The following is a 14,822-nucleotide window of genomic DNA, read 5'->3' as shown; positions in this document are numbered from 1 at the left end:
TGCTGTCTTAAGCAACAAGTTTCAGTCCTTTATCCAAACCATCCAAGTGGCTCACAAGCTATTCTGTTAATATTGTGCTGGCCCTTGTACTGTACATGGCCGAAGAGAAGAAAAGAAGAAGAGAAAAAAAAAAAAAACCAAAAAAAGAGAACAAACAGTTCACATTCTGAGGCGAGTCAAATGAGCGCTCACAACAGCACCGTAAACAAATAAGCTCTAGGCCCAAAAGTGCCAAAATAACAACACGATAACTTACTAAATGTATGCAAGTTGCACATTATCCATGCAGTACTCATGTCATTTTCACCCTGAACAATGTGTGCATACAGATAACCGTATAATAGATAAACAGAAACTGTCTTCAAAAATTTATAATAGAGTTTTTACCCAATAAAGTAAGAATTACTACCTACACATACTAACCCTAAAAGCTAGGCTTGTTCAAGTGGTCAGTAGAGGAAGTTATTACTAAAACGTTATTATCAATTATTATCAGGGTTTCAAGTAACTGGGCCCTGACATGTATGATTCAGAGCGCACTGGCATCAACCCACCAGCGGTACAAATGTCACAGCCGTGCCACGCAGCCCAAAAACAAAGAACAACAACAACAACAACAACAAAAAAAACGCACCTTCCCGGATTGACTGCTTGTTCATATGGGTATTGTAAAAGGAGGTCATTCAAATGGGTTGAGTGATTTGGTATGACATTAGAACATTACACAATAAAATAAAACACAACTGATGAAAAATCACAAAAAAAAGCTTGATAAATCTTAGGGTTTATGAGCAGACTTTATGTCCAGCCTATTAGTTTTTTTAATTTTGCCCAGCGGGCTAGTCGGTTCCACAATCAGAAAAATAAACACGTAGAACTCGATGCTATCAGCCTCAACGGGAACGCCTCCACCACCACCAAGTCTAGTATTTCTTGTTACTAATTTGTATGCCTGTAATACCCTTAAAACATACTTCTAACAGGAAGGAAGCTACTGAAGAAACTATTTCAGACATTTGACCTTGCTGTAACATTTACCCTGTATGGATCAATTCCAATATCTAATAAGTTCATCTGCTGGTTATAACAAGAGCATATAAATCCTACCAACATTCAACTCCTCCTTCTTGAGATATCACGCTAATGAGAATCTCAGACAGAAGTGCAGACGGAGGGCTGGACGCATGGATCCTTGAGTGGATCCTAAATATGATCATGTATGACAAACAAGAAGGAAGTTATTGATGAAAAACTATTTCAGACATGTGTCCTTGCTGTGACCTTAACGCTCTTTGGCTCAATTTTTAAAGTCTTATCAGTTCATCTGCTGATTACGACATTAATTCCATATAAGTCCTACAAACATTCAACATCTTGTTCTTGAGATATCACACTACGGAGAATCACTTTCGTATGTGATCACAAATCTCATAGCTGAACTGTTGGCCAACATCTTGCTGACTTCTTGTTTTTACAATAGAAACTATGTTACAAGAGGATGAAAATCATATACTCATTCATTTTACTTACACACATCAGCTATCATATTCAACCTATCCTATTGAGGTTTCTTGGGAACCAAATCATGAGACTGGGTAGCACACTGGAGTTTTTGCTTGTGTAGTGGGCTAGCTAATAAAATTATCATTTGTCAATGCCACCACTTGTGAGTGTGTTTCCAGACAACACACATTGTAGCTCACAAACTCTTCAGTACGCGCTAAGTATGGTTACCATGAGCCTTCACACTCACATCCACGTGGTAATCGAGCAGGCCAACATTCCACAAGCCTCAACGGTGTGCGGGATGCTGAAGCGTTGCCCTGTACTCGGCTCGGCGCCAAAGAGCAAGAGGCAGGCCGTGACAGATCCACAGTTTCAGAACAGAACACGTTCTTTAATCCTTTGTCATTCATGACGATGTTATGATTGAACTGACGCAATTAAGCATTAGAAAAAATAAAAAAATCCACAACAGGCAAATCACCCAACCAGAAGACTGGAGCAGCAAGAGGAATGTGGTGAGATTCGCCAGCAGGGTTGTCTGTCATTAAACAATGTTTCTAAGGCTTACGCAACATCACTATTCACAAAGAGGCAACTTTTTTGTCTGCAGCTGAGGTTTTTGTTAGACATGCATGTCTTAACCTACAACATCATGGTAATGATGGTACTTCTCACCTTTCTCTCATTTCAAGCTGACACACGTTTCACTCCAGTGTCTGAAGAAAAAGGAAGTGCCTACCGGCTGTCTGGGAAGTGTAAGGCACTATTTATCATCACTGCAAATCCCGCATGACAGGATGGCCCACCAGCAGTGAGACAGTAATTCACAGACAAATAATTAGTGAGTTTTAATTTAGTAGCTATGCTTGTAGTTGTGCTAGGAACTCAGTAAGTTTCCTAAAACCCTCAGAAACGTTGCTTCTCCGACACGTTCTTTTAAACGCTGTCCATATTTTATTGTTCTGCGTTTTAAACTCGGCCAATGCTTGGTTTCATTTTAGTTTTGGCAGGAGATAAGAGCAAGTGCTTCCTGTAGTGTCTTTATACTTAATAAAATGTGCAAAAACTCTTTTCCTACAGGATATAACAGAATCATGTTAGACCAACATTTCTACTGGTCATTTTATAGAAGGTAAAACATTGTAATCTTCCCGAATGTACACACGGTCTGTAAAAATGACTAACACGACTGATTCAGATACCCCACCTCACCACGCAAAACTAGTCCAATCCGAATAGGCATAAAGACTTCTACATCTTTAATCGCAGAGAAGAATGGAATCAGTTGTACTAACATTTGTATATTAAGCCAAGATCTAATTCGGTCTAAAAATGACTGCTTTAGTGAATCCAAAACCACTCATGAGCAGAAACATCTGAATGCTAAACATAGAAGCCCAGACTAGCTGCCTTGGTGAGCACGGTGCTGGAGCTACGCCAATGCAGCGAGAGCCAGGACTGGATGGATAAAAAATAGGTGAAAGCGCTAGCTCAAATGACCAAGCGGACGCACTCATCCGAGGAAGTCACATGGGTCATTGATGGAGATGCTGCTCTGTAAACACTGATCAGTATCATCTGCTAAAGCTTTAGTGCTTCAGCCAAGGCTCTCTGTCTCTCTCTCTCACACACACACACACACACACACACACACACACACACACACACACACACACAAAGCGAAGTGGATCATATTAGTACCACGTTCGTCTCTCCAGCATTCCACTCTTAAACTGGGACGAGTGTAAAAATAGTTCTTTGAAAGTAAAGACATCTGGACTAGAACATCAGACAATGGTATGAAAAAAATGTTAGAAAAAGCTTAAAAATAGGTGAGGGGAAGGTGAACTCTAGTGGGAAATAGTTGTGCAGTAGATGGATGACTGTGTGTGTGTGTGTGTGTGTGTAAAAAGAGCTTGTTAGTGGCCCGTGGCCATCTGAAGGCCAGGATTCTGATGGTGCTCCCAATACAAGCAGTGCACTTTAAATAGATCCACTAAGGAAAGTAAGGATTGTGGTCTTTTAGGAAAGAGAAAACAGAAAGAAAAACTGCACATTTCTATCACCCACTTAATCTGCTACTACAGCAAAACAAAGAAGGAAGTGGGCTGACGGAGAAAGCGGCAGAATTCGCTTATCACGAAGGTCGTCTTAAATTCAGCTGAACGCTTCAATTCTGTTTAGGTTACAAATCAAATATTACAAACTTAACGTGTGTGAAACATCACAAATCCCTTTCTTTTGGGAAAAAAAATTAAAATAAATAGCATTTGTTCTAGTTTCCCACGTTGGTGTAATGACTATCACTACTGTACAAACAGTATCCTCTGTAACTCCAGTCTACACAGTTATGACATTGCAGAATATAAATTGATAGAAGAGAGGTGTATGTGATTTAACACTTCACTTATATAAAGTATGTGAACAAATTGGGAAAAAGAAGATTTAAACATTGGTACTGCGAAGACGCTCATTAGACTTGGTACTAATAAAAAAAAAAAAGCTTCAGAAGCACATTCAGTGTGACATGAACTCAATAGTATTACAAAAATGACTGGTCTTTATAAACAAGAAGCACAAAAAAAATTCCTCCAGTCCTCGACTCATTTTCTTCCGTCTGTAACTTAGATTTACCCCTGATTCTAGGAGTATGTTAGTACGTAAAGTTTGGCGTTTTTTTTTTTTTTTTTTTGTTTGTTTTTTTTTTAAATTCAGAGAACAACATGAGCATTTCTAAATTACGTTTTGCAGTTATATAATAAATTGCTATAAAATCTAATTAGATGAGTATTGGTGGCTCAGTGGTCAAGGCTCAGGGACTACTGCTCACGTCAGCTCAAGCTGCCATTGTTGGGCTCTAGCGGTGATGATACGATGTGATTTCGATTCATAAGATAATGATTACATAGCCTACTGTTTAATTTGTGAATGATGAGTAGCAGAGTTACATGCAATCACTTTGCTAGCCTATTTAATTATTTACACATCATTGAATATTATGAATTTTTTTTTTTTTTTTTACACACCAGTTGATAATAATCAATTTATGACGGTTGCATTAAATAATTTCAGTCTCCGACATAATCCAAATCGTTGAACCCCTATTGAACCCATAAGTAAGAGGTGGTGTAACATGGCTGACCCTTGCTCTGATCCCAGCTAGGATATATGAAGGAAAGCATTTCACTGTACATTAAGACTTTGATCTTTATTTCTTAAGTTGTGAACAATACATGAGGATTAAAAGACTCCATCCGAAGTAAAACAAACACAAGCAGAGAGTATATATGCACAGGACCTACATATTAACCCCTCGTGAAAGGTGAGAGAGGGAAAGTCAATAAAAGGCTAAGCAGGGACACGAGAACTAGTTCACCTGGACATGAGACTTGAACACTCCCTTCCTCTTGACTGATTACGCGTTACATATAATGCTGCACCTGATTATACCACTATCACAGCAATACTGACTGAGTGATAGCGCAGGGACACTGTGTCCGTGTGCAATAACACTTGAGGAACTTTAAATGCAATTACACATGCTGATGTTTTAAACATGTGAAAAGGGGTCAGAGCGTTACAGGACCTTCACATGTGCCTTTTTTAACCACCTGCTCGGTCATGTCGCTCAGTCACAGTGAGCACATCCTCTTCTCTAATTCCATTTTCAGGCTGGCAGAGATCCGGTTACTTATGCATGCTTTTTCCACACACAGTTCACATGAGAGGTCCTTCTCAGTCAGCTGGATTCACGAGTGAACTCTGAAGAATGCAGCAAAAGGGCAGACGATTGTGTGACGAGCGACGGCCTTGTGATTGATCACAAGCCCAGAAAACAATGACAAGTCTACAAAGTGCTTAGTCACCTGTGCTCTTACTTAAGCCATGAAGTCATTAAGATTAAATAACTATTATTTAGCACAGTAAGAAAGGAATAAGATACAATGATTCATGCTGTTATAATAAAATAAGCAATGGGTAGTGTGATGTGGCCCGACGTGAAGCAGAGTTGATAATTTTCCTATAAAAATGTATCCCAGTGTGTTTTATTCTCCTTTTAATATCACGGCAATACGACAATGATTACAAATTTATATTAATCAAATAATGACATACTTTTTATTAGGACTGGGCAATATGAAGATACAAGATATGGTGATCATGATATTTATATATACAATATCTCTTTTTAACATAATTATATAATGTATTAATTTTTTTAAATACTTGCTATAATAATAATCATTACAATCTGATTTGTTTTTGGTTTGGTGCAATTTGGTTTTTGAATCTTTAATATTGTAAAAATTTGTACAGTACACTTTTGCAGTGTTTAAATTATTTTTGTAGACTCAGGTTTGTTTTAAACAGGTCCTTTTTAAACGCAACACTATTTTTTTTTTTTTTTTAATTATTTTATTTTTTTGCTGGCAGTTTTTTTTTTTGGTGTACATATATTGCATATTGTAGTCGTATAGCCCCTCACAAGCCTCTCTGTTTCTCTCTCTTGAAATGAATAACACAAATACGTGAAGACAAAAACTGCAAAGCCCTCCAACCTGAAGAATCTTCCATCAGAACACCGCTGATGGTTACAAAGTGCTGCCACTGGAGTCTCTTCCAAAAATTTAAAATAAATGTCTCCATAGAGAAAACTTCACCATATCAACAATTACGTCATGTGATGTGTCTGTCCTGTCTAAGTTTTTACTATAGAAACAACGTATTTGAGCGTATAATATAAACCTTGCAGCTGTGCTGTTACAGAAAATTAATTGAAACCTCCTAACCAATCAGAATCAAGCATTCAACTGCATTATAATCTTTTTTGTTTAAAAAAAAAAAAAAAAAAAAAAAAAAAAAAAAGGGGTGATAAAAGAACACTAACACTAGTTTATAAAACACACCCAACAGACCGTTATAGTGGCTTGCAACTGGTTGCGCTTTGCTACAGTGTTCATGCACACTTCTAAAGTTTACAACACTATCCAAACAGCTTCGGGGCTAAACTGAAATTTATTAGCGCCCCTAAAACAGGCACAAAGATAAAGAGCAAACGATGGGCCTCCAAGGAAGACATCAGCCATAAGGTACGATTTCAACACTTCAGAGCATTAAACTCTAATACGAGCACCGAATCTCTCAAAGCAGCATCTTCATCTGAATTTCAGTGTCATAAAAAAACAGCAACCATAAGAATGGTGCTAATCTACAGTCTTTCCACAGCCAGAGGAATGTTTAAAACATGAATGAATGGCTGAGCTCGGTCTATTTTTGAATCGTAGTAAGACTGGGTTTTCTCTTTCCAGAAAAGACAGCGTGGCTCAGGTGTCTTCACTGTTGGAAACTCCAACACTCTATTCAAATGATGTGGGTGTGCATTACAAATTTGGATGTGACCCAGAGCAGGGGGGGGGGGGGGGGGGGGGTTAGTGGTAGCGTTGGGGGGGCCCCAATAAAGGAAAGAGTGAGTAAGAGTCAGCAACTGTCAGAGCAAAATCCCCAACACAAATATGTGCTGCTCACTCAAGTGCAAAGAAACAGAACAGAGTAGAGCACTAAAGCATGAGATAACCTGAGGTTGAGGACAGAGTAACATCTTTCCTGAAATGTGTGTGGTGTGTGTGTGTGTGTGTGTGTGGCCTTTTTAAATGGTAACAGTGAGAAGGATAAAACAAGACAGTAGATGATGTGCCCTAAAACATTATTATTCTTGCTGGTGAGTCATCACTCTGAGTTCTCACTTTGATTGCACATCTAAAAGAGATAGTAAACTTTTCTGGGTGGAGAGATTGCTCTTTTATCTTCTGCTCTACTATGAGCACTTCTGTCAACACTGTACGTCTTCAGAGCTTTATTTCAATCACTTAAGAATGGGGCTGGGCAATATGACAATATGGTATTGATACTGTGACAAACTCTGTCATGATGCGCTTTTGTAAAATACTGTGATATTGAATGTCTTATAATAATGTATTGATATATAACTAAGATATTTTATGGGGTTTTTTGTCCAAATTTCTCTTCTATTTGGTCACCTGGAAATTCCCACCCACACCCAGCTCTCCCCATCATACGACTAGGCAAACTCATGATTCTCTGGGACACGTAAAACCAGCCAACTGTGTCCTTTTTCGAAAAGCACAGGGCGGCATAACACACTCGGAGGAATGTGCCATCACCCTCTTCTCCATACACGTTCTCACAGACGGCACATGATTAGCTAGTGTTGCTGTGATTGACAGAAAGAGCGAGGTATGACATCACTCCATACAGAGGGGCTACGGCGATCGGATGTTGGCATTGCTGGGATTTGAATTCACAATCTCTGACACCAGAGCTAAATTTTTTCTGTTTTTATTTATTTATTTATTTATTTTAATACGTTTAATTACTGAATGGAAGCAGCTGTCGTGATTTTATACTTAATCTCTTTTTTTCTTATTCATTTTTCCAATATTTCTTTCTTTCTTTATAATCAAAACTGTTATTTTTTATTTATTTATTTTTAATTCTGGCAGTTTGTGAACAAAGTAATATACAGTATATCATGATGCATATCATGTATCTTCAATAATAATCTTCTAGAATTGTGATACGAGACTGTTGTCTCTACTTAAGAACATGCAAAGCTGAGCAGAGGCATTGTCATGAGTAAGAAAATGAAAATGCACAACTCAGTCATGTAATTAGGCTAATCTGAGAGCTCAGTCCACTCAGGCAAATGAATTTTATCAAGTGCGAGTGGTCTCGGAGACCATTTACCTCGATCAAACTGCAGCCTAGTTCCAATTGCACCTCATGTGGAGTAATAGGATCTTGTAATGGTCGCTCTCGGGAGGTGCTGCTCAAGAGAGGAAAGCGGAAAGTGGCGTGTGTATTAGATATGCATGCCTGGCCTGCACTTTGTGTTCATCTTATGACACTGATGTTCCATGACATGCAGTTTAAAAGCAAGAGTCTCAGATGACTGAGCTGAAAGTGTCCAAATAAAGAACAAAAACCCAAGTCAAAATCCCCTTGCATGTTTAGATGAAAGGAGACAATGTTTTCTACTCATCTGCTGATTGATTAGTGATTGCTTGCCTTCACATGAAACCAAACATCTTTTTGTGTCCCAAACCTAAAAGCTATATAAATTCTGTAGAATAACACTAAAGGCTGATCTCGGTGGACACGCTGATTAGTTTTCGGATCTCATTTTGAACAGGCGTTCATCTGCCTCTAAATAAACACGTCCCAAAAAGAAAACAAACACGCAATTGAAATGCAGCGGGTAATTTAAAAGGCTTTTGAAACTAGGGACAAGCTACTAAATTACATCTAGGAAGCATTTTAAACTGTGATTTCCATTAATTGCACAGCAGCAGCAAACACCTCAGTGTATTTTTTAAATCCCAAAATTGCCCTCTTGTAGTTTGCAGAGCATTTTATTAAAGAATGCAGAAGCTGGTGACTGAATGATGGGTCATAGTCTGGCATTTAATTATTTTACTATGATTCACATATAATATTTAAAAACATTAGGACTAAACATTGCTGATGCTCAGCAAAAAAAAAAAGGGGAAGCAAACCCCACAGAGTTAACGCCCCGACGTGCATAAATATATACGCTTCCTTTTTATTGACATTAATCACTGTTCTCTGCTCAGAACTGCTGATGTCTGCTGTTCCGTTTGTAGTGACTACACAGACAGTTAAAGAATCAATTTGGGAATGGGAATCAATTATAATACCCGCCCCATCATCACTATCTTTGATAGATAAAGGAGATACTGTTAGTTATTGATCGCCCCATTTCCTGTTAAATCAGCCATATCTGCTTTGGTGACATATCATACCTTTATGATTAACAGCTGCTCAAGCTTTGCGCTTCAAATCCTGACAACTGAACATGCAAGACAGTTGGATTGCCATTTCCTTGACTGTTTCCTGTTCTGCTTGAAAATCTGGAAAAGGGCTGTAATACAGAGTTATGCCTCAACTTGTACGCAGTGCCACTATTCCAGGTTTGATTCTGACAAAAAAAAAAAAAAAAAAAATCAGGTCAGCACTTTTCTGGAAAATGTGTAAGATTAGAGAAGAGAATATGCTCATATAATTAGTGGAGCTATTCAAGAGAAAAACTCCTGACCTTGGCCAAGTTTCTTCATCGTTTTCACACCTATTAGTCTGTTTGCAGAGTCTGAATAAGAGTGAAATTGATACTTTTTGCTTGTTTGCTAAAAAACGTTGGCTGAGGTGCATGTAGAACTAAAAACATACTTGTCAAACACACTTCATTTCAAAAGGTGCGCAAACTTTTGCTAAATGCACACAAAAACCACCCAAGCATGGAGAACATGGAGTCGCTAAATAAATGTTTAGATAACTACATAAATCAGTATTGTAAAACATGTTGTGTATTGCATCCAGCATTTGTTTTCTCTTTTTGTCCATTGATCTAAATATCCAGAACACAATCACATTTCTACAGCTCTGTCCTTTGGATCAGTTTGCGCCTCACAGCTCAATTTAGCAGCGTTTATCTAAAGGAAGAAAAAAAAAAATGCCTGAAACCCAAAAATACATGACGTTTGCTTCATTACCTGCAGCTGGGTCAGTTCTCTACTAGAGTTGGCTTGGAACAGGGCCAAGACCACCTCAGTCTGACGCTCTAGAACAGGTTGTATTGGTTTGCATTCGAGTGTGTTCTCACCTTCCCAAACACACCACACCAAAGGGGAACCACACCAAAAGAGTTCAATTCAAATAGACTCAATGCTGCATTTGTGAAGGAATCCTACAAAAAAAAAAAAAAAAAAAAAGACAGCGCTGTGGAATGCCATGCCATGCACGCTTTCAGCTCACCATTATGGCAAATGTGAAAAGACCAAGAGCTCTGCTGTTTACACCTACATCCTCTGCGCAGGCTTTCCTCCAGTAGCAGGCCCCTGATGACAGAACTGGAGAAAAGGAATAAGTGAGAGAGGAATTAGAGAGGAAGTACGCAAGGGCGGAAACGAACATGACCCGTCTTTTGTGAGTCATGTCTATGGTCTCAACCAGAAGCTTTCGTCAAACAGTAAAATATTTATGAAAACAGAACGCAACATTGTTTTTCGCATTCACATCACAACAATACGCCCATTCTCTTCATGTGGCTGGTGGCGAGGCAGATGTGTGGAGATCTGACAATTTTACTCATTTATTAAGCCGAAAGCTCTGGAGGACACGTAATCACATCTAGTTAACATTATCATGCTAAGAAAATTAATTTAACCAAAGAGCTCTGTGGGACAAATGTCACATGCAAAAAAACATGAAAATCATGCAACACTGCTGGCTTCTCACTGGAAACAAGCTGGTGTTCTGAGAAAACTTCCCATCTCCTATGATCTATTTTTCTTTACATAAATAATAAAAAAAAAAAAAAAAAACGACTTTTCCTAGGAGTCCTCTAGGCATCCTGCAGCTGTGGAAGCCCATAAATCAGCCCTGAACAGCTTCATGGACTTCTAGGTAAAACAGCGGAAACCCCCCCAAGGCTTTCTCTTGTCCTGAAAGGTGTCCGTTTTCTCAGATAACTGTGCCTTCCTTTAACGGAATGAGGGATGGCTATGCTGTGAAACCAGAGCTCGGTGAACCCCAATCTACTCAACACAAGCACAGACAAAACCACAACCGTTAAAGATAAGTGAGAAAAGTTTAAACTGTTGGCAGGAAAATCAGATATAATCATTCAGATGAATTCCAGAAAGACAGCTCTTTTGAATTTGCAATGCAAATTTTAACGGCAATGAGGATCTAGTCTCTGTACGTAAAACAGAACAGGCCTGCTGAGACTTGATCCAGGCAGGAAATCATAACTGATACTCAAGAAAGCAATTTTCTCACAAATTTTTGTTTTAGGTAAAAGGACACTGTTTACGCTAGTTTATTTATGTAGTTTAATAGAGCAACTGGATGTCCACTACATCTGAAAGTTCAGAGACACTTGAAAAAGGATTCTATTATTACACTGGGCCATATTAAAGCAGCAGTACATTACTTCTGGGGATTTGGAGAAATAACTGGCAGAAATATTACTGCAAGTACATTCCAGAAGGACATTTTGTATCACAATTTGTGCCGCTCGCCCATGTGAATTAATCAGGTTGTTGTGATTAGTTAATCAATGTGACTGTCACAGTTGCAGTTAAATAGTTATTCTATCTCTGACATCTAACAGTATAGTTAATCTGAGCTGAGTTTCCCAAAATCACTGCAGCACAAAAAAAAAAAAAAAAAAAAAAAAAAATTTCATTGTTAAATGATATAAAACACTCTCTGTACCAGTTTGGATGATTTTGATTTAACAATGCTTTTAAGAGGAAAAAAAACTGCAGCAACCACAAAGAAAGTAGCACTGGAAAGAGTCAGGGAATAATAATAGATAGCTAGGTTTGCAAACAATAACTAATAAAATACTTTATTTATATAGCACCTTTGTTACACTCAAGGGTGTAATTCAAAGACAAAATGAAAACAAGAAGAATTCGATGCTGGCGGCGATAATGGGAACGCCTCCACCACCATCAAGTCTAGTCCTTCTTGTTACTAATTTGTATGCCTGAAATACCCTTAAAATATAAGGAAGGAAGCTACTGATGAAAATCTATTTCAGAAATTTGACCTTGCTGTAACCCTGACCCTGTGTGGATCAATTCCAAAATGTAATCAGTTCATTTGGTGGTTCCAATGATAATTCCATTTAAATCCTACAAACATTCAACCAGTCTTCATAATGACCAAAAAAACAAAACAAAATGAAAAAGGATATAAACAAAATGACACTCAAAAAAGAAACTGATCTCTAATACGAGCTTTGATCATATACTTTCAATGGCAATACTGCCATGTTAGCTAGCAAACTAATTAAATATCTTATTTTTTTTTACCCCTTTCTGGATAAATGAGTCCATTTTAATTGAATCCCTTTAAATTGCTGAGCCACTTCTGAAAAGCCTAGCCAGCATTTATCCTTATTTAATCGCTGTGGGTCTATAGCTCTAGGGTTTTTGTTTTTGTTATTAACAAAAAAACAAAAAAACAAAAAAAAAAAGTTTTATAATGTTGTCTGAGTTGAATTAATATTTAATTCAATGGCTAGCACTGTTTCTTTCATTTTCAACAAAAAAGTTTAGATACTGCAGCTTTATAGCTGTAATTATGAACCTACTGTAGTTCTGTACGACTGTTTTGTTTCCCTTACTGTTCCTGTCATTTAAACCTGTTTCAGTGTCTAGCTTATAATTTTTCTGTAACTCAGCATCACTATAAATTATGGCTTTTTTTGTTTTCTGAGATTTAAATAAATTAAACTGAATTAACTGAAAATATTTTACTATGGGCCTAAGGTGGAATATGCTTTGCCTATGATTACACTCAAGTAATTCTTTAGTAATGGAAAATCTCTCATTCATCACCACTAACATTTTGTTCAGCAGTAGTGCAGAAACGAACTGCAGGGGCACTGAGGTAACATTCAGGCAACGGCACTGTGTTAACTGTAAACACAAGCGTACACTGTGTCAGACCCATCCATGTTCTCACTCTCGCTAATAAAAACAAATCTGGCCCATCTACATTAGTCGGTGATTCCCCCAAGAAACCCATGTTCAACACTGAGAAGTAGCAACACGACTGCATGAAATGTTTCCTCTGGGGATTAACAGCGGGCCTGCTGTTCTGCACACAAAGATCTATAACGTGATGAACTCCGTGAACTCATGGGCTTCCGTCTGTGAAGTCCCTCCTTCTGCACCGCCTCTCATCTCTGGCCCTGCCTCCTGCACGGGGGCTCAGCTGACTCTGCCATATGTTGCCAGTGCAAATGTTTGACAGCTTCCGTCAGCTGAGCTGCTCCACTTGCTAATGGAAATAAGAGTCTGAGTGCACAAAAAACTAATTTGCTGCAATTCTGAAAGTTTAAAGGGCAGTGAAATTCAAAGCAGTGAAAAAAAATTCACTTTGATGAAAGTTAATATCAGATCTGACTAATCTGGGTTGTTTTTTTTTTTCTTTTTTTCTTTTTTTTTTTTTTGCATTTGCACGACACTACTACAGATTCACAGTGTCAGCGTCTGTCTGCAGAGGAACTCAAACCACACTGGTGATATGATGAGCTTCCTCCAGGGCAAGCAACAAGCACTCAGGTTCTTGTTACTATGAACCACAACAAGGCCACAAAATGCACAAAAAAAGAAGGTAGCGCCTGCAAAATGGAGGACTCTTTCAATCTGGATGCAACTGAATAGTTTAAATTTGATTTGTATTATAATTGACAGATTGAGCCTGCTAATGCCAGACAATGGGGCACTTTGGTTTCCCATGGGCAAACCTTTAAAAGATTAGACAGCACCTCCCTGTTTATGTAAACTGCTCTACAACAAAGCCCTCATTCATATCCTTATAGGATCACCTTAAAATATATGCACACAAGGCAGCCCATTCACAATGCACCTATGTGACTATGATATTATATAGCCAATACAAATGTTTAAATGTGCGTTTTTCTCATTGAGTGGCTTCAGGATGGAGGGATGGGGGAGAAGCCAGGCTGGCGCCTGAGGGGAGAGGAGGGGAGAAGACAGGAGAGAAGAGGGGGAGAGGGAGAGCTCTGCTCTGACAGAAAGGCCTTATCGTGACATATCGTTGCAGCTGAGTTAAAGGCTCAGGAAAGGCGATCCGTTCACACACACTCACCTCTGCGCCTTTACTGAGGCAGCAGTCCAAGCTGTGGTCACAGTTGTGCGAATGTGCGTAGGTCTTTAAACTTAGCTCCTATATGCGAAGGCACATGGCGGATTGGATTGCATGAATGGACCATGTGTGTGCGCACGTAATGAGTGTGGAAAGAATAAATCTCGTCGTTACTTCTCATAAGAGAAGACCTCAAGCTTTCCACTAGTTACCGTTTGGAACTATAGCCATGTTTGGAAGGAAATATTACAAAGACATTTCATTAATAAACAGGAAAAGGCCATAAATCACATTGCTCCCAGTGCATTTGAGCTGCAGGATTCACCACCTTTGCTATTTAAAAAGTAGGTCAAGGTGATTTGTGCTATTACACTGAAGACACGTTACTACTCATGCAAAAGGCTTCATCAGTGCTACAAAGTGACCTGCAAGAAAACAGCGTAAAGTCAATCACATTGACTTACCACTCATCTTCAAAGCCCCAAAAATCTTTACTCAAATTTGCTCTGATATGATTTGCTGAAAGAAACTTGCTAACATCTACACACTGGGGCTGCGTGATAACCCCTAAAACAATAATCTTCGTTGTTCTG

General features: G+C 38.6%; 1 long non-coding RNA gene across 3 annotated transcripts in view; it reads right to left on the bottom strand.

Annotated features, from left to right (window-relative positions):
• The window catches only part of LOC117597085 (uncharacterized), a 99,574-nt gene that overhangs the window by 75,759 nt on the left and 8,993 nt on the right, over nt 1-14,822 (bottom strand). For 2 of the 3 annotated variants that reach the window (XR_008301685.1, XR_008301684.1), the window contains exon 2: nt 10,357-10,451. This is a non-coding gene — a long non-coding RNA (uncharacterized LOC117597085). Of the gene's footprint in view, nt 1-8,271; nt 10,199-10,356; nt 10,452-14,822 lie in introns of those variants that run through there. The other variant, XR_008301686.1, reaches the window with a different exon arrangement.

The sequence above is a fragment of the Pangasianodon hypophthalmus genome, chromosome 4 (genome assembly GCF_027358585.1).
Source record: "Pangasianodon hypophthalmus isolate fPanHyp1 chromosome 4, fPanHyp1.pri, whole genome shotgun sequence".
Lineage (NCBI taxonomy): Eukaryota > Metazoa > Chordata > Actinopteri > Siluriformes > Pangasiidae > Pangasianodon > Pangasianodon hypophthalmus.
Note: the sequence above shows the minus strand (reverse complement) of the source record. Positions and strands in the feature narration are given on the sequence as shown.